We start from the raw sequence: 25,344 nt of genomic DNA, 5'->3' as shown, positions 1-25,344 counted from the left end.
AAGATGAACAAACCTGAGAAGGGATGTCTTTGCGATGATTTTAAAACAAAACAAATTACCTTAATTTAATGAGTCCACTTTTTAGAATGTAATTGTAGAATTCACACCTCATTGGTTCCTTTGAAACCTCTGCTATCTTTCTCAAACCCTCTATGTTCTATTCTCTATTGCTACCAACTTGCCTTAGGTAAGCATCTGTTTACAGGGTTGCTAAGCTCATCAACATATCAGAAGCACAAGTTCCATAAACCTAGCCAAATTGTCTCTATCACTACAGTTTCCATTTTTAAAAAGTTTCTTTTTAAAACATACAACCACAGAACACATTCCTAATTACTGGATTTCCTTGAAATTTTCATGTTATCATGATCTCCTGACACCTCTCCCCAATTTTAGAAATGAAGAATCAGAATTAAAAGGATGGATTCATTTCCCAACTGTTTCTTGCTTTTTCCACCTTATTTACAACATCACCAAAATGCAGGCATGAACATGAAGATATCCCCAAAATTCCATTGAGAATAATGTCTATTTCAGTCCCTTCCAACCAGTTTCCCATGTCCCATTTTATCTACAATTTAAGTCCTTGCGGATTATGTTTTCTCTTCCAGCCACATGCATCATTTTTAAGTTAAATGGTTAAAGTAACAGACTCCATCAAAACGGTCAGTTGTTCTGATGCGGGGTTGCTGCGCTGGCCAGTAATCGAGCTGACCAGTGATCGGGAGGCCGACAGTGTGGGGCCACTGTGTGTGTGCCGATCTCCACTCTGACAGATTGGTGCATGTGCAGTGGCCTTGCTCAGCGCTATGCTGCCGGCCTCTCCATTGGGAATAGGCCCGGTCCTCAGATTTTCAGCATGAATCTCCCTGAGGCACTCTGCAGTGCACAGAATGTGGGAGATTCATTTTGAAAATCCCACCAAAAAAAACCAATGGGAGGTACTCCAGTTTTTATGCGAATTGGGCACCTAGTACGTTTTTGGGAGAAACCTGGCCAACATAAGTTTGTCCAGGCTGTTTTCTTATATTTTGAAACTTCTCTCCAGAAGTTTCAAAATATAAGAAACTTTTTATATTTTGGTACCACATCATAAGCTCTAAGGACAGCATTCTTCACTGTATCATATTTCCCACATATTTCTTCTGACAGTGATATGTATACTTCATTAGTCCAAGCCATTGATCTGCTCGATAAAAGTTATGCATAGATTTCTTTCAACCACTTCATCTGTTTAGCTATTTTCTCAAATGAATTGAAAAATGCTTCCATGTAATTTTCTTTAAATTTTGGAAGAACCTGCATGAAATTGAATATCTCCCCACTCCTCTGAAAATATGTCCTTCCTCGTCTTTATCTGGTGTCTCACTTTGAACTGCTAGCTTTTTAAGCTGGAATTCTCTTTCTCCCTTTGCTAACTTCCCCATTTCCAAATCCCATTCCCTGCCTTCTTTCTTTTTGTTCTCTTTCCTTTTTTCTCTCCTTTATTTCTCCAAGTTCTCCCTGAAATGCTCTCGCTTTCTTCCTTTTCTTCTCTTCCCCTTTCTTTTTCCTACATTTCAAGCTTTGTCATTTGCAACTGGATTTCAGCCAATTCAATTACCTCAACCCATGGAGAACTCGGTCCCTCGAGTTTCCCTTCCAATTTTAAATGCTGAGTTACACCTTCAATTACATCTGCTTTTCTTACTCTGGCAGGAAATCCCGAATGCAACTTATCTTCCAATTCCATTCATTTAGCTTCAGTTACTTTTTGCAAACCATTCAAGGTTATATTCTCCACTCCCAAACAAGTCTTAGCAATTGCCAAAGCAACTTGCTGTCACCCACTTTACAATCTCAAAACACACCTCCTGAGTACTCTTCTCACTCTCAGCTCCTTTAAAGTCACTCGCCGGAACTCTACCACCTCGCCTGCCATGGAATCGGAGTGGGCAACGTTCCGACAATGGAATTCTCCGTTGACCTCGGGCGGGAATCTCTGGTCTCGCACAAACGAGGCTGTAAATTCCTGCCCACTAACTCCAGGTTAATCAAGAAATTATGCTTTTAGTACCCCACCAGGAGGCCCCAATCTTGTTCAGAGTACAGCTGATGTTAAATGCCAGGGTATTCTACATCCCGGAGGGGAGACTTGAAACACCGGCTCTCAACTGGTATTTTGTAATTTGGTATAAAGTGGGGAAAGGTGTGAAAACGAGAGAAAGATGTTCCACACATCATTGTGGTGATTGTAATCAAAATAAATTTTATTAAACAATGATATACTCCACTCGAAATACATTTAACTAACTCAATGGCTATACACAGTATGTAATTTATCCAAATCGCTTTATTTCCCAAGTTTCAGAGATAATCTCCCCAAACAACATACTACATTTCACAAATGATAGGGAAAATCCAGTAATAGTTACCGTAGCAGGCATTTATATTTTTCGGGGCTGAAGTAGGGCAGAACAAATGGTTGTCCAAACAAGCTTTTCTACAGACACACCTTCCTGGGAGTTCGCACAGCTTTCCCTGCTGCGGGCTGACTTCTCCAAGTAGCTAACTTGCATAGGTCGAAATGGGTAATACTTTGCTTTCAAAAGACTTCATAATATATTTAGGAAACATGTAAATTGCTACATATTCCAGAGAATTAATTAGGTAAATTGGAAGATATTCAAAAAGTAAAGATTTAATAATGGTGATTGGTTTTAACATGAGCAAAGCATGAACTGCTTTTCAATTATTGCTTCTGTAATGTACGATAGAAATATGCTATACATAATACTTTGGACCACTGCAATGACTTACAGGAGGATATTAATGATCTGGTAGATGGGATGCAAAATCAGCTCAAATTATAAGAAGTTTTGAAATCCAACCAAGCATTCATAATAAGATTCTGTTGCACAACAGTGCCAACAAAACCTCCAGAACTAAATACATTAAAATCTTTGAAGTTTTCAATGTCTCAATTAATGTGAATCAATGTAAAAAGATCAATGCACAGGGTCCAGGCTACACATTAAAATCTGATTATCAATAATGACTAATGTTGAAGAGTCCTTTATTTCTCTTACTTCTTAAAGACAGAACCCTATAATCAATCACTGCATTAAAAAAAAGGCCGAGCTTATCATATAATGTCTAATTATGAAACTTAAAGTTGCCAGCACCTTTTTAAAAAGGTTCAAAAAGTCCCTGACTCCACAATAGGCTACACCCATGGTTCACAAAATCAGATGGTTTGCATAAGTTTCATGAACCCACTTGCCTCACTGAAAATTAAATTCCAAACTGAGGTAGACATGAATATGGGAGACCCAAAATGGAAGATCCATGACATTCAATGGCATTATCATCGCTGAATCCCCCACAATCAACATCCTGGGGTTACTATTGACCAGAAACTGAACTCGACTAGCCATATAAATACTGTGGCTCACAGAGCAGGTCAAAGACTAGAAATTCTACAGCAAGTAACTCACCTCCTTACCTCCTCCCAAAGCCTGTCCACCATCTACAAGACACAAGTGTGATGGAATACTCTCCACTTTCCACGATGGGTGCAGCTCCAACAACACTCAAGAAGTGTGACACCATCCAGGACAAATCAGCTTGCTTGATTGCTACTCCTTCCACAAACATTCAATCCTTCCACCACTGATGAACATTGACAGCTGTGTGTACCATCTACAAGGTGCACTGTAGGAACTCACTAAGATTCATGAGGCAGCACTCTCCAGACCCACGACCATAACCATCTAGAAGGACAAGAGCAGCAGACACACGGGATCACCACCACGTGGAGGTCCCCCCCCCGCCCCAAAGTCGCTCACCATCCTGACTTAGAAATATATTGCCATTCCTTCACTGTCAGTATGTCAAAAACCTGGAATTCCCTCCCTAACAGCACTGTGGATGTACATACATCTCAGGAACTGCAGCGGTTCAAGAAGTCAGCTGACCATCATCTTCTCAAGGGCAACAAGGGCTGGGCAATAAATGCTGGTCTGGACAACGATGCCCACATCCCGTAAATAAACAGAAAGAATTAAAATAAACATCAGTTTGGGTGTGCGTCAGGTTGTGACCCATCACATTTCCTGCGCCAACGGCACCTGGTAGGAGTCAACTTGCAAATTAGAATTCACGGTTGCGCCACCTTTGTTTGTGCCGACCAGATGAAGATTTGCCCAGCGTTGGAATGGCAAATCCAGCCCTATTATACAAGCGTTTAAAAGTCTGTATTAATTATCCACTTAGCATTTAGTTCAACAACTGAATTCCATATTGGATGGGTGTCCATTAGCAATTTATGTTGTATTTTCCTAGCTATTAGGCTCTGACTGTCTAAACTCATTTTATATAGCATCCTTGAAGCCAAAAAACCAAAGAGACCTTTAATGGATTTCAAACCAGATGAAAGGTGTTCTGAGCTGAGCTAAAAGCCATTAGCATCACACTTTGAACCACCCAGACCAAACCCACACCAGGTCTTTGGGTCTAACATGTAGACCATGAGATGTAAGGCAATTCAGGTAACTTTCCAGAAAACGAGTGTGTCTTATAATCCAGTAAGTATAGTAGCCTCATTCATCAATTAAACAAGGAAATTTGTGATCGTTCTTATTATTAAAAAAACATGAGTTCATATAACTTGGCTTTCTTTGCTTTTAGAAGTGAATGCTGATCATTGATGAACTATGTCCTAATGGTGCTATTTCACACTCCAGGTGTCCTCGTGGGATGAATGATCCATAAATGTCACTAGTACCTGTCTCCTTTATAGATTATAGAATTCTACAGTGCAGAAGGAGGCCATTCGGCCCTTCGGCTCCGCACCGATCACAATCCCACCCAGGCCCTATCCCCATAATCCCATGCATTTACCCCAGCTAGTCCCCCTGACACTAAGGGGCAATTTAGCATGGCCAGTGCACCTAACCCGCACATCTTTGGACTGTGGGAGGAAACCAGAGCACCGGAGGATACCCACACAGACATGGGAGAACGTGCAAACTCCACACAGGCAATGACCCAAACCAGGAATCGAACCCGGGTCCCTGCCGCTGTGAGGCGAACCACTGTGCTAACCACTGTGCCACCGTGCCGCCCACTGTAAATGATTCCCCCACAAAGATTTGGGAAGGAATCACTGTCAGCCAAAATTCCTGCTCCAACTTAATCCCAGTATTGCATAGTAATGAAAGAAAGACATGCAACTCCTTGTGTCTTCTGACATTCAATTAAATCATGGTATAGGTTATGGAATCTCATGTCAATTGTTTCATTGCTCTGCAGCAATTTTTTTTTCACTAGTGGGACACGGGCATTGCTGGCTGGCCCGCATTTATTGCCCATCTCTACTTGTCCTTGTTCAGAGGTGTTGGGGAGAAAATCCTAGTAGGTTAAAGAAATTTCAAATAATTAGGGATTTAACTCACTAATAAAATACTAGCATTAAGAGAAATGACCTCAGACCAGACTAACAGTTTAACAGGGAAACTCCTTGCATAAAGGCACATAAGAATGAGATTTGAACAAGTATTTCTGACTTAAATGTGTATTTTGGTGTTTTGAAATGTATTAACTGTATTTTATAAAGTAATTATGAGGGACAATGGCGTAGTGATATTATCACTAGATAATTAATACAGAAACTCAGCTAATGTTCTGGGGACCCGGGTTTGAATCCGCCATGGTAGATGAAGGAATTTAAATTCAATAAAATAAATCTGGAATTAAGAATCTACTGATGACCATGAAACCCTTGTCAATTGTCGGAAAAATCCATCTGGTTCACTAATGTCCTTGAGGGAAGAAAATCTATCATCCTTCCCTGGTCTGGCCTACATGTGACTCCAGAGCCACAGCAATGTGGTTGACTCTTAACTGCCCTCTGAGCAAGATCAACTAGGGATGGGCAATAAATGCTGGCCAGCCAGCGATGCCCATGTCCCATGAATGAATAAAAAAAAACTTTAGCCAAGAGCTGAAGCGTGGGCTGATGGGATGAAGCCTTAGGAGACAGAACCACATTCTTTGGAAACAACTAAATCTCAGATTGTGTAAGTTCTTATTAGTGAAAGTTGCAGTAATGTTCTCAGGGCTACTTATGAATAGAGTTTTTCACATTATCCAGATAAGATAGGTCCCTTCTCAGTCATGGGAATGTACATCTATCTTGTTTGGCCAGTGATGTTACAGAAGTTGGTGGGAACCTTAACTTTGACCTTTGTAGCTAAGCGTCATGGGTTACTATGCAACAGAGGAAGAAGCATCAGCAATAGAGGGAGCAAGCATCTGGATTCTATGGACCATTGAAATCCCATGATGTCAGAGGATAGAATGCAATTGGCTAAAGTATGTGACACGTGTTATTAATGATTGATTTATATTGAAGATGATTTGATCATAACTAATGAAAGGCGGGAGAATTTAATATGAAAATTGATCAATCCATGCATGCATTGTAGAGTTATATTGGAAAGCTCAGAGCCTTTTCTATAGAGAGGCATTGGACTGACCAATGTTATTTCTTCCTTTGATCGTTGGTTAATAAAGATAGGTTTCAAACCAAGACATTAGCTTTCGTAAGTCTTTGTATTGGCTGAAGTTTTGGAGATACCTAGTCTCCAGAGAGCCCCGCAACAAGAGCGAAGTTGAGAATCAACCACATTGCTGTGGCTCTGGAGTCACATGCAAGCCAGACCAGGTAAGAATGGCTGAGTTCCTTCCCTAAAGGACATTAGTGAACCAGATGGGTTTTTCTGACAATCGACAATGGTTTCATGATCATCAGTAGATTCTTAATACCAGGTATTTTTTATTAAATTCAAATTCCACCATCTGATGCGGTGGGATTTGAACCCAGGTCCCCAGAACATTAGTTGAGTTTCTGGATGAATAGTTGAGCGATAATACCACTAGGCCATCGCCTCCCCTTCAGTCAATTCAATTTAAACTATTCAGTCAACTAAACACAAATGACGTACCATTTGGAAGCCTCAATCTTACCACCGAACAACAGTCTTTGATTTCACTTTTAATGATTTATCTTGCCACCTTTTTCTGCTGTGGAGATGCCGGCGTTGGACTGGGGTAAATACAGTAAGAAGTTTAACAACACCAGGTTAAAGTCCAACAGGTTTATTTGGTAGCAAAAGCCACACAAGCTTTCGGAGCTCCAAGCCCCTTCTTCAGGTGAGTGGGAATTCTGTTCACAAACAGAGCATATAAAGACACAAACTCAATTTACATGAATAATGGTTGGAATGCGAATACTTACAACTAATCAAGTCTTTAAGAAACAAAACAACGTGAGTGGAGAGAGCATCAAGACAGGCTAAAAAGATGTGTATTGTCTCCAGAAAAGACAGCCAGTGAAACTCTGTGGGGGTTACAAATAGTGTGACATGAACCCAATATCCCGGTTGAGGCCGTCCTCGTGTGTGCGGAACTTGGCTATCAGTTTCTGCTCAGCGACTCTGCGCCGTCGTGTGTCGCGAAGGCCGCCTTGGAGAACGCTTACTCTCTCCACTCACGTTGTTTTGTTTCTTAAAGACTTGATTAGTTGTAAGTATTCGCATTCCAACCATTATTCATGTAAATTGAGTTTGTGTCTTTATATGCTCTGTTTGTGAACAGAATTCCCACTCACCTGAAGAAGGGGCTTGGAGCTCCGAAAGCTTGTGTGGCTTTTGCTACCAAATAAACCTGTTGGACTTTAACCTGGTGTTGTTAAACTTCTTACTGTGTTTACCTTTTTCTGCGCCATTCCTCAAGCGAAATATTTGGGAGGAGTTGATTTCCCACTCCAGCAAAGGCAGTAACAAATGTTTCTAACTCATTCAAATACTGTTTGTCTACTTTACTCTGCAGGGAAAGCAGTAACAAGCAAGTGTGCTGAGTCATCTGGCTTGAAATATGGACCTACATCTGATATCCATGATAACATGTCTACTATTTATCCAGTAAAGTTTTCAACATTGAAGGGAAGTAGGATGGAGATTACTTATAAGATGGATGGTTAGTATTGTGTGATGACCAATAAACTTAAGTATCAGAACTTCTGCCTAAGCTCCCATATCTCATCATTGTTGGGTCATCTCTTATTACTTAATTATTGTTTCCCCTATTATGCACACCAATCCAGATTCAGCACCATTCATAATACAGTTACCCTGTCATGTACAATTAACCTCGAGAAGTTACTTCTCCCTCCAAATATCTCACAGAATGTGCTTTTGCCAGTAAATCCTTGGGTTGCAACATCATGACAGACAATGATAGGGTAAATGACACATAAATGACGGGACTTGAAAATCTTGTCCCTTGAGTTACCTTGTAAAAATATCAGGTTTATTCTTAACCTTAAATTTGTCAATTTGATGATAATCAGTTGCTGAATTTGAGTCTTGGATTTGTTCACTATTACCCTGGACTACCAATGGACCAGATCATGGACCCTGAGGCACAGCCTCAGAGTAAAGGGATGACCCTTTAGAACTGAGATGAGGATGGATTTCTTCAGCCAGAGGGTGGCGAATTTATGGAATTCGTTGCCACAGAAGGCTGTGGAGGCAGGTCATTGAATGTAGTTAGGACAGAGCTAGATAGGTTCTTGATTGGTAAGAGTATCAAAGGTTACAGGAATACAGGGAGAATGGAGTTGAGAAACTTGTCAGCCATGATTGAATGGTGGAGCAGACTCAATGGGCCGAATGGACTAATTCTGCTCCTATATCTTATGCTCTTATGGTTTAAATATCAATGATTTCAGCTTGCATTAGAAATCCCAGTGGTTGGGCAATGGATCAAACCACCCAAGTTCCATTTGCTGCACACATGGTTGCTCTTGGCTTCCTCATTTCCCTTGTATATTATCTCATTCATTTTAATCTTGCTTCTGAGTGAAAAACTTGGCAGTGTTGCACATGCTTCTTTACGAGCTAAACATTTACTCGATTCCAAACAGATATTCATGTTCCAAAAAACCCCAGTTATTACACCCATCCATCCCTTAGTATCCTACTGTAATCATCTTGCACTGAAGATGCTTTCCCCTGGTCTTGTTTCCACCCCTTTTATGCTATCTGTCAGTCTCTACCACTCATTCCCATTTTATCGGAGTGTCCCTCATGGGTGTCTAGCACATTACTGTAAATTGGACACTACTCCCTCAAGACATACTTTACAGTTTCTATGTCCCTTGTCATATTATAGTCCTCGATAATAAATGTAATTAATACACTAAAAAACATGCACATTATCCATTTGTCTTCATCTGTGGAGATAGCATGCTGATTTACTTCTTCCGCCTTTGTTATTTGGAGACATTTAAAGTAATACAAACTGCACACTCTTTGTCTGATGTCTCAATTGTCAGACACTTTCCAACCAAACATTGCTGCTGATCAAGGTTCTCTGACTCTTGTACTGGCTGAGTTTATTCATGATTTTCAACCTTGTCCCTCACCTGAGGTATGGTGATCTTCAGATTAAATCACCACCAATCAACTCTCCCCCTCAAAGGAGAGGTCAGCCTTTGGTCATTGGCAGCATGGTGACTTTGTGGGTGGCACGGTGGCACAGAGGTTAGCACTGCTGCCTCACAGCACCAGGGACTTGGATTCAATTCTGTCCACGGATGGCTGTCTGTGTGGAGTTTGTACATTCTCCCAGTATCCGCGTGGCTTTCCTCCGGGTGCTCTGGTTTCCTCCCACAGTCCGAAAGACGTGCTGGTTAGGTACATTGTCCATGCTAAATTCTCCCTCAGTGTACCCGAACAGGCATTGGAGTAAGGCGACTAGGGGAATTTCACAGTAACTTCATTGCAGTGTTAATGTAAGCCTACTTGTGACTAATAAATAAATAAATAACAAATAAACAGACTATAGATGAAAAGGGGATACCAGAGAACCAGTGTTAAAGTCTCATTCTTGTTTCGCTTTCCAGGGCCACGCCAATTGCCTCTGCAACGCTCCTTGCGTTTGCTTAACTCCCATTCTGCACTCTACGCCTCAACCTTCATACTCGGTTTTATTTCCATCATTGGTTGATGATTGGCAATAATAGCCCACAGCTTTCTCTACCAACCGTTCTCAACTTACTTCATCTTCATTACCACCCGCTGAGGTCATTGCCCTGATTATAGCTCTCTTAACTGTCAACTGTTCCTGGAGCCATTGGATTCTCTTTCTGATATTCAGCCTGGGACACTCAATCTCTCTTTTTCTGTTTGTAGGCATATGTTACCAGCATCTTTACAGTGGGCTGTAAATCACTGTTCTGCTGCATTAACTGAGGACAGCTAATTTGGGTTTCTTGAGTGATTTCCTCAATTTCTCTTCACATCTTTCCTCCTCAGCTGCTTGTGACAGTCAGATTGTCCATCACCTTTCAGCTTGTGGGTTCTCTTACTACAAGCTAGAACTTTTAATCATTTCTCGCTTCCTCTTTAATTCACACCTCGCTTCCTTTCCAAGGATAAGATTTTCAGAGTCAACTATTTTCTCCTAATTGTCCCAGGCAGTAGGCAGGCAGAATATATGATGTGTCCAAGAAAGGTTAGCAGGGAAACTTAAGGCAATGACTGGGAAAGTATTAGCATCCTAGACCATGTTCAAAGAGCTCAGGCAGTGGAAAATATGAACAGTGATGTCTGAGAAAATAAGGAAAAGAGTAATGTTCAGCTAGAAATACATTATGAGCAACTATATTGATACAGCAACAAAAAGACTTCAGTAATTTGAAGTTTATGTATTAGTGTCACAAGTAGGCTTACGTTAACACTGCAATGAAGTTACTGTGAAAATCCCCTTGTTGCCACAATCCGGCACCTATTTGGGTACACTGGCCAGAATTTTACTGCTAGGCTTGCAAAACGGCAATCTCCATTGGTCTCGGGTGGGATCTTATGAACCTCAGGCGGGCGAGGCAGTAAAATTCTGGCAACTGAGAGAGAATTTAGCACGGATAATGCACCTAACCAGCATATCTTTCGGACTGTGGGAAAAAAAACCCCGGAGCACCCAGAGGGAACCCACGCAGACACAGGGTGAACGTGCAGACTCCGCACAGTGACCCAAGCCAGGAATCGAACCCAGGTGCCTGGGCCGTGACGCAGCAGAGCTAACTACTGGACCACCATGCTGTGAATGGTAACATTCATTAACCGGAGTGTTGTAAGAGATTGAATATTCTCACTGAGTGTGAGAACTCTTCACCCTTCATATAGACATAGAAGAGACATAGAATCGCTACAGTGCAGAAGGAGGCCATTCAGCCCACCGAGTCTGCATCGACAACAATCCCACCCAGGGCCTATCCCCATGACCCCGTGTATTTACCCTAGCTAATCTCCCTGACACTAAGGCTCAATTTAGCATGGCCAATCCACCTAACCCGTGCATCTTTGGACTGTGGGAGGAAACCGGAGCACCCGGAGGAAACCCATGCAGTCACGGGGAGAATGTGCAAACTCCTCACATACAGTGGCCTGAAGCTGGAATTGAACCCGGGTACCTGACGCTGTGAGGCAGCAGTGCTAACCGCTGTGCCACCATGCCGCCCTATATCTATCATACTTTGTGTATAGAACTTAATGACCCTAGCTTTGCCTAAGTGGTATTAACCCTGCCATGGAACATTTTCATTCATCTTTGCAGGTTTACACAATCACCACGGAAACCATGAGAATGGTGCATTGCATAGCTCAGCCTAGCAACAACATCCTAACTCAACATTCCTGTCAAACAGACTGGTAACCCTCCAGAACATGTACCATTTCTGTAGGGCAGACATTTATATGAGAGGAAAACCTTTTCTTTCTTGACATTATGGTAGTGTTTCTTATTCGGAAGTGTTATTAACATTTGTTCTTAATGACTATGGTATGCTTATTTTGTAAAAAAGCTTGAGGATGTAGCTTCCCATGTCACTTAAACAGATTCAGTGAGCGAGGAAAAGTTGTGTTGGCTAGGAGGACTCAGCAGAGAGATGCCTGCAGGGAGGTGTGTGGTGAAGGTGAGGTGAAGGGGGCGGATGGAGGCATTCACTTACTTCCAAACTCTTACAGATGCACCATAGAAAGCATTCTTTCTGGTTGTATCACAGCTTGGCATGGCTCCTGCTCTGACCGAGTTCACAAGAAACTACAAAAGGCTGTGAACATAGCCCAGTCCATCACACAAACCAGCCTCCCTCCCATCCATTGACTCTGTCTACATTTCCCACTCCCTCGGAAAAGCAGCCAACATAATCAAGGATCCCACGCACCCTGGACACATTCTCTTCCACCCTATTCCATCAGGAAAAGGATGCAAATGTCTGAGGTCATGTACCAACCGACTCAAGAACCGCTTCTTCCGTGCTGCCATCAGGCTTTTGAATGGATCTACCTTATATAAAGTTGATCTTTCTCTATACCCTAGCTATGGTTGAAACAGTACGTTCTGTACCCTCTCCTTTCCTTCTCTATGTACGGTATGCTTTGTATAGCGTGCAAGAAACAATACTTTTCACTGTGTACCAATACATGTGACAATAATAAATCAAATCAACTCAAATCTCTGCTGAAGAGGAAAATGGTGCAGACTACAGAGACTCATATAAAAAAACATTAATTTCTGTGCATCAGCAATTGCTGGACAGATTGCACTGTCTGCAGAGAGTTTCCAAATCAAGTCAGATGAAATGGTACAGTCAATTACAAACAGATTTGGGGTTCTAAGTATGGCATTTACATTTTGCTATCAAACATGGACATATGGTAACCTCAATAGCTTCTGAAGCTGAGATCTGTTTGCAGGAGTCTGTGACACTATTAAAAGTGCCCCTCAAAGATATTTAAATAGAGGTCCTGTAAGTTTTGAGATCAACCATCTTCTTTTCTATGGACAGACTGGCAGAGTAAATGAATAGAGACTTCAATTTAACCCAAGTCCCACGCATACTACAGCTATTAACAACAAATGTTCATAACACCTCCTTTCATAACATCAAGGAAGAAAGATTTTACTCTCATATCAATGTTCTACCCTACAGATATGGTTAACCACTTAACCTCATAATGCACTGTATGAAGTCTCACAACATCAGGTTAAAGTCCAACTGATTCATTTGGAATCACGAGCTTACGGATGAAGGAGCAGCGCTCCAAAAGCTCGTGATTCCAAGTAAATCACTTGGACTTTAACCTGGTGTTGTGAGACTTCTTACAGTGCCCACCCCAGTCCAATGCCAGCATCTCCACCTCATAATGCATGGTTTTGCTTAAGGTGTCAGTCATCCTAAGTTTACGTTGCTGAGTTCAAACCTTTTGTTTATTCCTCTAAAGCCGACAAAGAAACCTTCAATTGCACAGCGTTAATTGTAAAACAAATACAATCCCTGGAACCCAGACTTGTTTGGTACCTTGGAAGTAATACAATCTATTAATGTCAGTTCCTCATAAACAGCTGCCCTCACTGTAAATTGTCCCACCATCAGAAATCCAAATTGAACTCTTTAAAAAGGAGCGTAAGATAAAATCAATAAATATTACTTCAGACCAATGTCAAACCTTAGAAATATTAATAAAATCTTGCACTAACATTCCAGTCACTCCGGCCAGCCAGCTGCTGCTTCCTGGGTGGGAAATGAATTGGCAGCACATAGCGGAGGCTGAGGCAATGCTGCCAAAATCATAGCAGCTTAATTCCTGCCTCAACTCCTACCTGCCTACAGTAAAGCTTGGGATTTTTACTTTAAGGCTTTATAGAGTATGGATGTGCTGGATAACTGGAAGTGACCGATGTCCGATTGATTTTTGTTTAAATGAACTAATCCAGGTATTAACAGGCTAATTAGCTTAACATCAGAGGTGGAGAACATTTTAAGAGTCTCTATTTTCGGTAGAAAGGACGACAGATCCAGATGAAGAGACAATCAAAGTAGCCTGTACGGATTTCATAAGGAACAATTCTGCTTGACAAAATTAAGAATTGTTTGTAGAGTGACAACAACATGGTAGATAGGGGAAAGACAGTGGATATAGTTCACCTGGCCTCAGGAAATCCTTTGACACAGTGCCATATGGGAGACATATGGGAATAGGGAGGGATTGTTGTGGGGGCAGGCTCGATGAGCCAAATGCCCTCCTTCTGTACTGAAGGGATTCTATGAGATAACTGACAGAGATTAAGGAGTATGGAATTAGGGGAGGATGACAAACTGGGTTAAAAATGGTTAGAAGACAGAAAACAGAGAGCAGGAGTTTTTTTTTAGTTTTCCCATTTTATTTTGCAACTACTGTACATAAAGGCACAGTACCATAACAGATCGACGTACAAGACTGTCTCAATACCAGCACAATGGCACAGTGGTTAGCACTGCTGCCTCACAGTGCCAGGGACCCGGTTTTGATTCTGGGCTTGGGTGACAGTCTGTACGGAGTCTCGTACATTCTCCCCTGTGTCTGCATAGGTTTCTTCCAAGTGCTCTGGTTTCCTCCCACAGTCCGAAAGACGGTGCTGTCTAGGTGAATTGGCCATGCTAAATTCTCCCGCAGTGTACCCAAACAGGTGCTGGAATGAGGCGACTGGGGGATTTTCACAGTAACTTCATTGCAATGTTACTGTAAGGCTACTTGTGACACTAATAAATAAATCAAAACATCTGAGGTGCCTCTAAATTGTTGGTCTTAGGAAAAAATGCATAAAGAAGATCATCAGAGTCCACTTGCCATGTAAGATTCAACAAAGCCAGACCAGTACCGTATCTTCAGCAGTCACCTAGACCTCTGCCTCATCTTTCATCTTTTACGCTTCAGCCTGCACATACAATTCTCCCGCCACTTTGCTCTCATGTCAACAAGGATCTCAAAACCCCAGAAGCGAAAGCAGGAGATAAGGGCAGATTTTCAGAGTTGGTGCGGGGGCGGGGGGGGGGGGGGGGGGGGGCGCGGGGGCATGGAGTCTTTTAGATCAGCTCTGAGCCATTTCCTTCCTGTGCCCATATTAATGATTTGGATATTGGACGAGAAGGAGCATTGCCAAAATTTGCCAGTTAAGACCAAAATAGGAAATGTAGTTAATATTTTTTGGAAGGCAAAAGGAATTGCAGAGGGATATTGCTCAGATGGGAGAATGGGCTAAAAAGCGGCAGATGGATATCAATGTCAGTGAGTGGGTTAACGGGTGGCACAGTGGTAAAGTGGTCAGCACTGTTGCCTCACAGCACCAGGCACCTGGGTTCGATTCCCGGCTTGGGTCACTGCCTGTGCGGAGTCAGCATGTTCTTCCCGTGTCTGCGTGGGTTTCCTCCGGGTGCTCAGGTTCCCACAGTCCAAAGATATGTGGGTTAGGTGCATTGTGCATGATAAATTGCCACTTAGTGCCCCGGGATGCGTAGGTTAGAGGGATTAGTAAGGTAAATATGTGGGGTTGCGGGGATAGGGCCTGGGTGGGATTGTTGTCGGTGCAGACCCGATGGGCCGAGTGGTCTCTTTCTGCACTGTAGGAATTCAATGATTTTGATGAAAAAAAGCATCAATAATTATAAACTGAGTGGAAGCAACCTATTTGCTGAGCAGAAGCAGAAGGATGTGGGGGTACAGGTTCACAGGACATTGGACAACAACTCATGTAAATTTGGTTCTAAAACTGCCAACATAATTCAAGGTTTGATCATAAAGTATGGAATATATAACGGGATGGTAATGTTGCTGCCACTTTACTGAACAGCAGTGTTTATTTAAATCTACCCCATTATAGTGGTCAAAATATGATCTTAGCTTTATAATGGCATGAATTTATTCATGAAGCCTCTACTTGCTCCAGCCAGGTGGTTTAGCTGCCAGGAATAATACCCCTGGAAAAAACGGAACAGCAGTAAAATCAACGGTGAGGTAAATAGATGGGAAGAACAGACTTCTTTTCTCCACTTACACCACATGTAAAGGGTAAACAATTAAAGAAAATCAGCCTATAAGATTCTTCTGACTATCCTAACTTGACCCTTCAACACCGGAATTCTACCGCCCTGCCCGCCATAGAATTGGAGCGGGCGAGCGACTGACAACGGAAATGTCCGTTGACCTCAGGCGGGAATTTCCGGTCTCGCTCGATCTTTGTGGCTCCTCAGCTTTGCATCATCAGTATGGCTTGAACATTTTTGGTTATGATCTGGTGTATTCATGGTGTGGTCAGGGTAATATATGGTTTCAGATAAAACCGTCTAACGGATATCTAGTTGACCTAGCAATATAATTCAGCATTCTGTACTTATGATGCTCCCTCTTTAATTTACATTGCCGACAGCTGGCCTTTTAAGAAGAACAGAATATCATCTTGATAGATTGTCAGGACTAATATTAATATTTTGGCCAGGAAATTAATGCGTGTACTATACCCTGACATTAAGTGCCAATTCCACTATTATACGACTGCAGAGGTTTAAAGCGCAAAAGGAGTGAGTTAGACCATCAGGCCTGTCCTGTTTCTTGGCTAGAACAATCCAAAAGTGATCTCACTGCTCAGTTCTCCCTCTTGTATCTTCCATACTTTCAAATATTGATCCGATTTTAATATGTGCATACCTCACACATTACATGCTCCAAAAAAAATCCTCTGTGTGAAGATATTTCTTCCAACCTATCACCTCAGTGTTTTGCTGATCATTTTAAATGGATGTCTCCTCATCATTTACTATCCAACTAGAGGAAATATTGTTTCTTATTCAAGCTATTCAAACTCTTCACAATTTTAAACATGTCTTCATATTTCCTCTCACCCTTCTTTCTGTCGGTGGAAATAGTCTCCGTATCCGACGTTGGTCTTCATAGTCTGTCGTTCCCATGCCATTCCCCGGCATCATTCTGCTGATTCAACCAATGACTCTCTCATGTATTTATACAGTACGTTGCTTGGGTTTATATTTATTTATTTAGTACTGTCACAAGTAGGCTTACATTAACACTGCAATGAAGTTACTATGAAAATCTCCTAGTTGCCACACTCCGGTGCCTGTTCGGGTACACTGCGGGAGAATTTAGCACAGCCAATGCACCTAACCAGCCACGTCTTTCAGACTATGCGAGGAAACCGGAGCACCCAGAGGAAACTCATATAGGCAGGAGGAGAACGTACAGACTCCACACAGACATTGACCCAAGCCGGGAATTGAACCCAGGTCCCTGGCACTGTGAGGCAGCAGTGCTAACCAGTGCGCCACCACGCTGCCCCTGGTTTACCTGGGGTTGTTGAGAACCATTATACTTATTAAAGTTTATTGTTTTTTTAATCGACAAGCATTGTCACAAGCATTCCTCATGAATGCTGATTATTATGGAACCGTTTTAAGATCTTCAATTTGTAAACTTACTGTAAAGCAAAGCTCTCTTTTTAATTCACGTTGCTGGAGCTGGCATTTTAGAGGGAGCAAACTATCGTATTTATTCCTGGAATGTAGGTGTTGTTGTCAAGGCCACTATTTATTGCCCATTACGAATTGCCTTTGGGTAAGTGGTGATCAATGGTCAGTGGATGAGGTGTTGGTACACCCACAGAGCTGTCATTTCCTCAGCTGAACAGGAAATGGATATTTTCAGCATAAATGAATTCTTGTATCCTTGTGCTCCATTCTTATTTTGTAATAGAGAAATAGAGAGCTGAGAACATTTTTAGGCATTCTTCTTGACATTTCTTTGCAGACAAAGATTTTTTGGAAGGTTGTATTTTTCTTCTTTTTGTTTGCAGCTCACTGGTGGTGGGTCAGACCTATCCATGATTGGCAGAATTCTGCCACAAAGGGTGCAAGTAAAGGTGTCGTTGCTGCTGGGGGCAATTGGACCTACCCTACTCCTCCTTTTCCCTTTCATGCTGCCTCTTCGCTCAGTCTCAAAGGTGTCTGCAGCACTCCCCATGTGGCATCCCCAGGCATCACGATTTATGACCTGCACATACACTGATCATGGTCAATATGGCACACATAGAGCCAATTCTTCAGGAAGTTCTTGAAACATTTGTTTGCTCTCCACCGCCTGTTCCGTTTCCCTGTGGTAAGCTCTCCCTACAACTGTGACAGTTTGGCTGCATTAAGAGATGCCAGTGAATGTGGCAACCCAATGGGTGGTAGAGAGATGAGTATTTGTTTCGGCCACTTTTTGTAGGCCTATTCCAGGAGCAAGCAATGCTTTCCTTCAAAATGGCTGCTTGGGTACTCAGAGCGTTCTCATGTCTTCTCTAGGTCATCATCAAAATGAAGAGTATCCTGAACCACCTGCCTGCAGGGTTGGATGTGCGGCTGTCCCTGTTATCTTTCACCCACTGCTTTTTGCCTCTTTCCCATCGCTACAAGACTTTCTTGTTCAGTTGCAGTCGGAGTGGACATTGTTTTCAGTCCTACCTGCACAGTGGAGCTTTAAGGTGGAGTCCAATTTGTATTGACTCACTCCACATTTAAGCCTGGAGCACATCTGTTGTGGCCCAGCTAACAAGAGGGTCAGCAGCAAAGTCTCCAAGGCATAGGCCATGGTAGGTAGGTGCAGACCAAGGCTTGCAGGGATCCTCCTTCCCTAAGGGCAGCTGCTGGCTCACAGCGCCAGGGTCAATTCCGGCCTGGGATGATTGTCTGTGCGGAGTTTGCACATTCTTCGCGTGTCTGCGTGGGTTTCCCCTCCAGTTTCCTGCCACAGTCCAAAGATGTGTGGGAGGTGGATTGAGCATGCTAAATTATCCCTTAGTGTCCCAAGATGTGTAGATTAGCAGGGTAAATGTGTGGGTGTTCGGGGATAGGGCCTGTGTGGGATGCTTTTTCAGAGAGATGGTGCAGGCTCATCTGCATTGTAGGGATTCTTGCTATTTTATCCCTCGTTGGCATACCAACAACCACAGTCAATGCAATATGGCGTGGCATGCCTTGAGTTCCACGATGTAATGGTCCTTTGAGCTGTTCCTCCCTGGCCGTTATCTTTGTCAATGAAGACAGGTTGTCATGTTTGCCGGTTTTCCACTCACTATGTTTTGCCTGTCAGCTGAGAGGGTGTGCTGGGGTGTGGCTTGGAGCCAAGCAGTGAAAGATGGCTGCAGATGAGGACCAGTAATTCCAGTCCATGCTACAAGTAGAATGCAGCTGGCTGAAAATTCAAGGATGCTACCTCTATCTGAAATAAAGAGCAGAGAAATTCTTCAGACATTACGAGCCGCGGCAACTGTACGCTCCCTGGTCACCTTTATGACCATACCACAGCTCATCTGTACATCGCAGCATCTCAGTGTAGAGCCAGATAATAGACACATCACAGTGAGATATGACAGAGCCAACAAATGTACACAAATTTGCCTCACTTCATGGATCTTCAGAGATTTGCCTCATAAATAAAACAGATACGTTTTACTGAGTCAAAATGTGTGTTAGACATTTAATGATACTGATACAGAGAACAAAACAGCCACAGTGACTACACCCTACCCATAATCTATTACAGGGAGAAGAAAGAATACCAACTACCTGGTACTGAATAATCCAATATTCCAGGTTGGATTTCAGTGCCACACAGTTGCAAAAGCTTCAGTTTTGGCTGGAAGTGAAATTTTGAAAGGTGCCATTTTTTAAATGCAAGCAGGGTATCCCATACATGAATTATGACTAAGAGGATAATTAAATACAAGTAAATTAATACTACTGAAGCTCATTAAATTGAATACCTTGACAGAAATAAAATCATTCCATTTACCACTTCATCCCTTTAAAGCAAAACCCATCAGTGCTAATTTAAATACATTAGGAACCAACCCTCAGAAAATGTTTCTAATGAAAGAATCATCCATTAAGCCTGGCTCTATTTAAAACAACTCTACCAATGAACCTGTGGGTTTTTAAATTAAAAATGTGATTAGACTTGTTTAGCATGCGCAGTGATAAATACTTGGCATAATGGGACTGCGATAGAAATATCACACCATGTGGAGAATCAGATATAAAACACATACCTGTGTGTTTAATGAGATTTTATTTTTGATTCCCGCGCCCTGTTCCTGCAATCATAAATAGCGAGGCTCTTACATTCACAAAGCACTTTAATAAATAAACCTTTAAAAAAACTAACAAACCAAGAAATATGCCCAGATTATTCAGGCGGAATGAAATGAAGCTAAGCATAAAATATAAGAAACCCATAATGGAAACAAAGTAAAACTGATTAAAAATTTAAGATAAAATGTCAAGTAAAATCATGTCTCTATTGCTGATTTCCTTTTCAATATTCCCTCTGACTGGTACAGATGCTCACAGAATAGAAAATTAACATGATTAGTAGAAGGTGCCAAGGCACATTTCTTGACGTGTCAGTAGCCCTTAACACCTGCATCTATCAGACCAGCTTACATGAGGGAGGGTTACAAAGCCTCATGTAACTCTCAGTTACATCAATTTAGTTCTTATCCGCCAGCATATGAGACATTGAAGATTTGCTTTCTTAAATCTTTTTCGTTCCAAAATGTACCCACATTTTGAATTATTTGTAACTTTGTCTTTATTTAATTGAATACAACAGGTCACCATGCCGCCTGCAACCAGTATACACTTCTCGCAACAACAGAAGTAAATCCCAATCCAACGTGAAGTACTTGCACAAAATGGCCATACCTGAAGCCACTAGCCTTCAAGGGCGGCAGATACATGGGGACACCACCTGCAAGTTCCTCTCCAAGCCGCTCACCATACTGACTTGGAAATATATCGCCGTTCCTTCACACTCGCCGGGCCAAATTCTTGGAATTCCCTCCCTAACGGCATTGTGGGTCAACCCACAGTTTGTGGAAGGCAGCTCACCACCACCTTCTCAAGGGCAACTCAGGATGGGCAATAAATGCTGGTCAGCCAGTAACGCTCAAGTCCCATGAATGAATAAAAATAATTCATACGGTGAATCTCATATGCACTTAAACATCGTGGATCAAGGCTTCCTCTCAATGACCTATTCTTCTTTATGACAAACATGATCAAGCTACACCAATCTATGTGCTCCTGTACTTTTCTAATGATTCCATCCTTTGCCATTTTGTTGAGCTCAGCCTTCAATTTGTCTTTTAAGTGGATGCTGCACTCATGTGGTGGATCAATTGACAGACTTGCATTCTCTTACAAGTGTAACGTTGCAGCTCCCATGAACCTGCCACTTCTGTCAAAACATTCTGGATATTTTGATGGAAGGTTGTGAACTAAGGTTATAAGAGTAGTTTCATTGCTTGTTCTGCCTTGTGATGTCTGATTAATTCCATGGATTGTTACTAGTGTGATGTCACAACATGCCCGTATACCTTCAATTGCTGGGCCTTTAGTTTCTATGATGTAGAATGTCTGTGACACACAGGAGGATGGATTGTACTTGCACTCTAAGATTATGGATCCTGTGCATGGAGTTAGTGAACCATTCTACATTGAAAGTTTCATAGCAATAGGTTTTGCCATATCCTTCCACATCTGTGGATGCAGGGGTCCTTCAGAATGTTGGTACTCTCCCTCTTCCTCGGCACTAATCTTGGCCAAATATGAATAGTTTTTCATGGGGAAGATAATTTGAATCTTGGAAAAAACTTTGAACAGTGTGTTGGCACCTATATTCCCCATGAGCTTGATGGTGTGAAATATGGGTTCACTGATCTCCATCACATTGTGCAAATCATCATCACTTTCTGGTTTGTCAATCACCTCACATAACTTTTTCTGATGGGATACCAGATGGTCATTCTAATTGCTTGAACTTACCTGTTGTGTACCAATTGTTTGGATCAACACATATCCCTTTGTAGCTGCATCAGCCTTCACTCCAGTGCATTGTCATTGCCAATGGCTACTTTCTGCCACATACCTTGCAGAATTGATGAAAAACTGGGCATTTCCATGGCGCTTACAGAAGACCACACCTTCAACATATCTTGCTACATTTGGGTATGCTAGTGAGTGCATCAACAACTGGGGATGTACCTAAGACCTGTCAGCCTAGTTGATGGGTGAGGATAGCTTTATATTTAGATCCGACATTGATCAGTTCTTTGATGCTTTATGTTTTTGGCTTGTCTAGCAGATCTTGCTGGAACGTTTCCATGGAAGTGGATCCAATCCCCAACTTAGCAATTCTGTCTGCTAGCTTTATGTTTGAACAATCACAGTATGTACACTTTTCTTTGCATCTGCTGGCAATGTGGTCTATGGATTCTGTTGGCTATGGTTGGAATGAAGTGGTCCATTGAGTCCGCACTGACACATTGAACCTGAACTCCCACCTAATCCCATCTGCCAGCACTTGGCCCATAGCCCTGAATGTTATGCCATGCAAGTGCTCATCCAGATACTTTTTAAAGGATGTGAGGCAACCCACCTCTACCACCCTCCCAGGCAGTGCATTCCAGACCGTCACCACCTTCCGGGTAAAAGGTTTTTCCTCACATTCCCTAAACCTCCTGCCCCTCACCTTGAACCTTGTCCTCTTGTGACTGACCCTTCAACTAAGGGGAACAGCTGCTCCTTATCCACTCTGACCATGTCCCTCATCATCTTGAACACCTCAATCAGGTTGGCCCTCAGTCTCCTCTGCTCCAGAGAAAACAACCTAAGTCTATGCAACCTCTCTTCATCACTTAAATGTTCCATCTCAGGCAGCATCCCGGTGAACCTCCTCTGCACCCTGTCCAATGCAATCACATCCTCCCTATAATATGGTGACCAGAACTGCACGCAGTACTCTAGCTGTGGCCTCACCAAAGTTCAATACAACTTCAACATGATTTCCCTGGTTTTGTAACCTATGTCTCGATTGATAAAGGCAAGTGTCCCATATGCCTTTTTCACCACCCTATTAACATGCCCTTCTGTTTTCAGAGATCTGTGGACAAACACACCAAGGTCCCTTTGTTCCACAGAACTTCCTAGTATCCTACCATTCATTGAGTACTTCCTTGTCAAATTACTCCTTCCAAAAGTGTATCACCTCACACTTTTCAGGGTTAAATTCCATAATTGAAACCTAATTGATGAATACAGAAGTTTAACCTGATTCAAAACCAGTCCTCCAACATATCCCATAATTTTGGGGGATGCTTTAGGTCTTCTGCATATCTTGATGTGTGTAGACCTTCATTCCCTATTGCTAGGTGAATGTTTATGGTTTGCTCGTCTGATTCAGTCACAGCTGAATCAAGAAGCCATAGCTCTGTGCACTGATTTAATATTTTGAATTTGGATAGTAGGTCAGCTGCATCCCAATTCCAACTGGGGAATTTTGTGGGCATTTTGACAACATCCCTTTGACCTTCCTTCATCTGTAGTACCTGGGGTGAGTGTTGCTGTAGCCACTTTTGCAAGCTTTTCTGAAACTCCACAAGACAACCTGTAGTGGGAATGCCCCATGGAGTCTTTGCTTTTTATCTGATTTATTGTTCGGAAACTCCTGGAGCTACCCATTATAATTGCAAACTTCTCTGCCCGAGTTTTATGATGTTTTTTGTCTGTCATTTGTTTGGTTCTCCCTTGCTCACTATTCAGGACCACAGCCTGATCACTTCTCTTTCCCAACTGAACTAACCCCAGCGCTAGTTCTCTTGTCACACTGTTCCATTCACGGAATTGACAGTCCAGTCTAACCATGAGGGATCCATCTGCTTATCAGTTTCTTACTTGAGCACTAGCTTGGCAATGTGTATTCAAAGCTGTTCTTTGCAGTCCCAGCATTGTATTCCCAAAACTTCCTGATGCAGCGACTTTGTTGTGGTCTGAGCAAAATGTCAAGGATCTTTTCATGCTATGTAGCATGATCTGAGGGTGTTCGCCATGCTGTACCCATATTTAATCCTGCTGCCACCTGTCTCAGCACTGCTGGGCAGCATGTCCCGTTATTATAATGATGACGTATTTACTGCCACGGGCGCAGAGCATCGGCCGTTCATAAAGGATTTGGTAAACACCTTATGGGTTCAGTTATTAAGATTAGACACGTGAGAACAGGTATACATAGATATAAAGCTAAATGACATCAGAGCTGTTTGTGTGTGCCCTGCTTAGAACAAAAGTGAAACAAAGACTGGGGGCCCGATTTTACCAACAATTTGCACCCGTTTTCGGGCGCAAAATCATGGTAAAGTTGGGTGTGAGGCCTTTATCGCGATCTGCACCCGCGTCCGCGCAGATCGCCACTTTACCGAGACCCGCGAATGGCGGGGATCCGTTCCGCGCCCAAATCAGGCGCAACGATGATTTAAATGCATTTGCATGCATTTAAATTGAATTAATGAACTGCCTGCCCAACTCTATCAGCATTTCCCCCTTTACCACCGCGTTTACCAATCCGGAACCACGCTTTTAGATACCTGCTGAATAAAAGTCTGAGTCGGGTGCTCCAGCCTCTGAAGAGCGTGTTCAGTGTTTCCAACGGCTCTCTGACTCAGATCAGTGGTGGGGGTGGGGGTGGAGGCGGATCAGATCATTCTCTAATTGGAGGGGGGGGGAGTAGGGGGAGTGAGGTCAGATCATTGTCTGGATGGGGGGGAGGAGGAGGAAGCGGGTCAGATGTATCTCTGGCGGGGGGGAGGGCCAATCGTTGTCTGGTGGTGGGGGGGAGGGCTGATCGTTGTCTGGTGGTGGGGGGGAGGGCTGATTGTTGTCTGGTGGTGGGGGGGAGGAGGCGGGTCAGATGTTCTTCTGGAGGGGAGGGGGTGTGAGGCCTGACCATTCCCTAGAGGGGGGGAGTGAGGCAGGTTCATTGTCAGAGGGGGCAGTGAGGCCAGATCGCTGTCTTGGGGGGGGGGAGGAGGGAGGCGGGCAAGATGTATCTTGGGGGGGGGGGCAGATGGATCTCTGGTGGGGGGGGCAGATGGATCTCTGGTGGGGGGGGGGCAGATGGATCTCTGGTGGGGGGGGCAGGGGGGTCCGCTGCCACTCTGATGGCGATCGGTGGGGGGGAAGGGGAGCAGGGGTGGCGATCGGTCTGGGTAGTGGGGGGTTGGATAAGGGGGGCAGTGATATGTGTGCGTGTCCCCCTTATCCACCCCCCCCACTACCCACACACATCACTGCCCCCCTTATCCACACCCTTACTACCCACACCGATCGCCACCCCTGCCCCCTCCCCCCACCGATCACCCGCAGAGTGGCAACGGACCCCCCTGCCCCCCCACCAGAGATCCATCAGCCCCCCCCCATAGATCCATCTGCCCCCCGCTGAGATACATCTTACCCGCCTCCCTCCTCCCTCCACTCCCCCCCCCCCCCCGAGATACACCCTTGCTCCCGGGCCGCTTTCTGCGGCTTGGGAGCGATCTGACACGGACTCGCTTTTTCCAATTTTTTTCTAACTGCACATACGCAGTTCAGAG

Source organism: Mustelus asterias, chromosome 23, assembly GCF_964213995.1.
Source record: "Mustelus asterias chromosome 23, sMusAst1.hap1.1, whole genome shotgun sequence".
In the NCBI taxonomy this organism is placed as follows: domain Eukaryota; kingdom Metazoa; phylum Chordata; class Chondrichthyes; order Carcharhiniformes; family Triakidae; genus Mustelus; species Mustelus asterias.
This window is presented reverse-complemented; position numbering follows the sequence as displayed.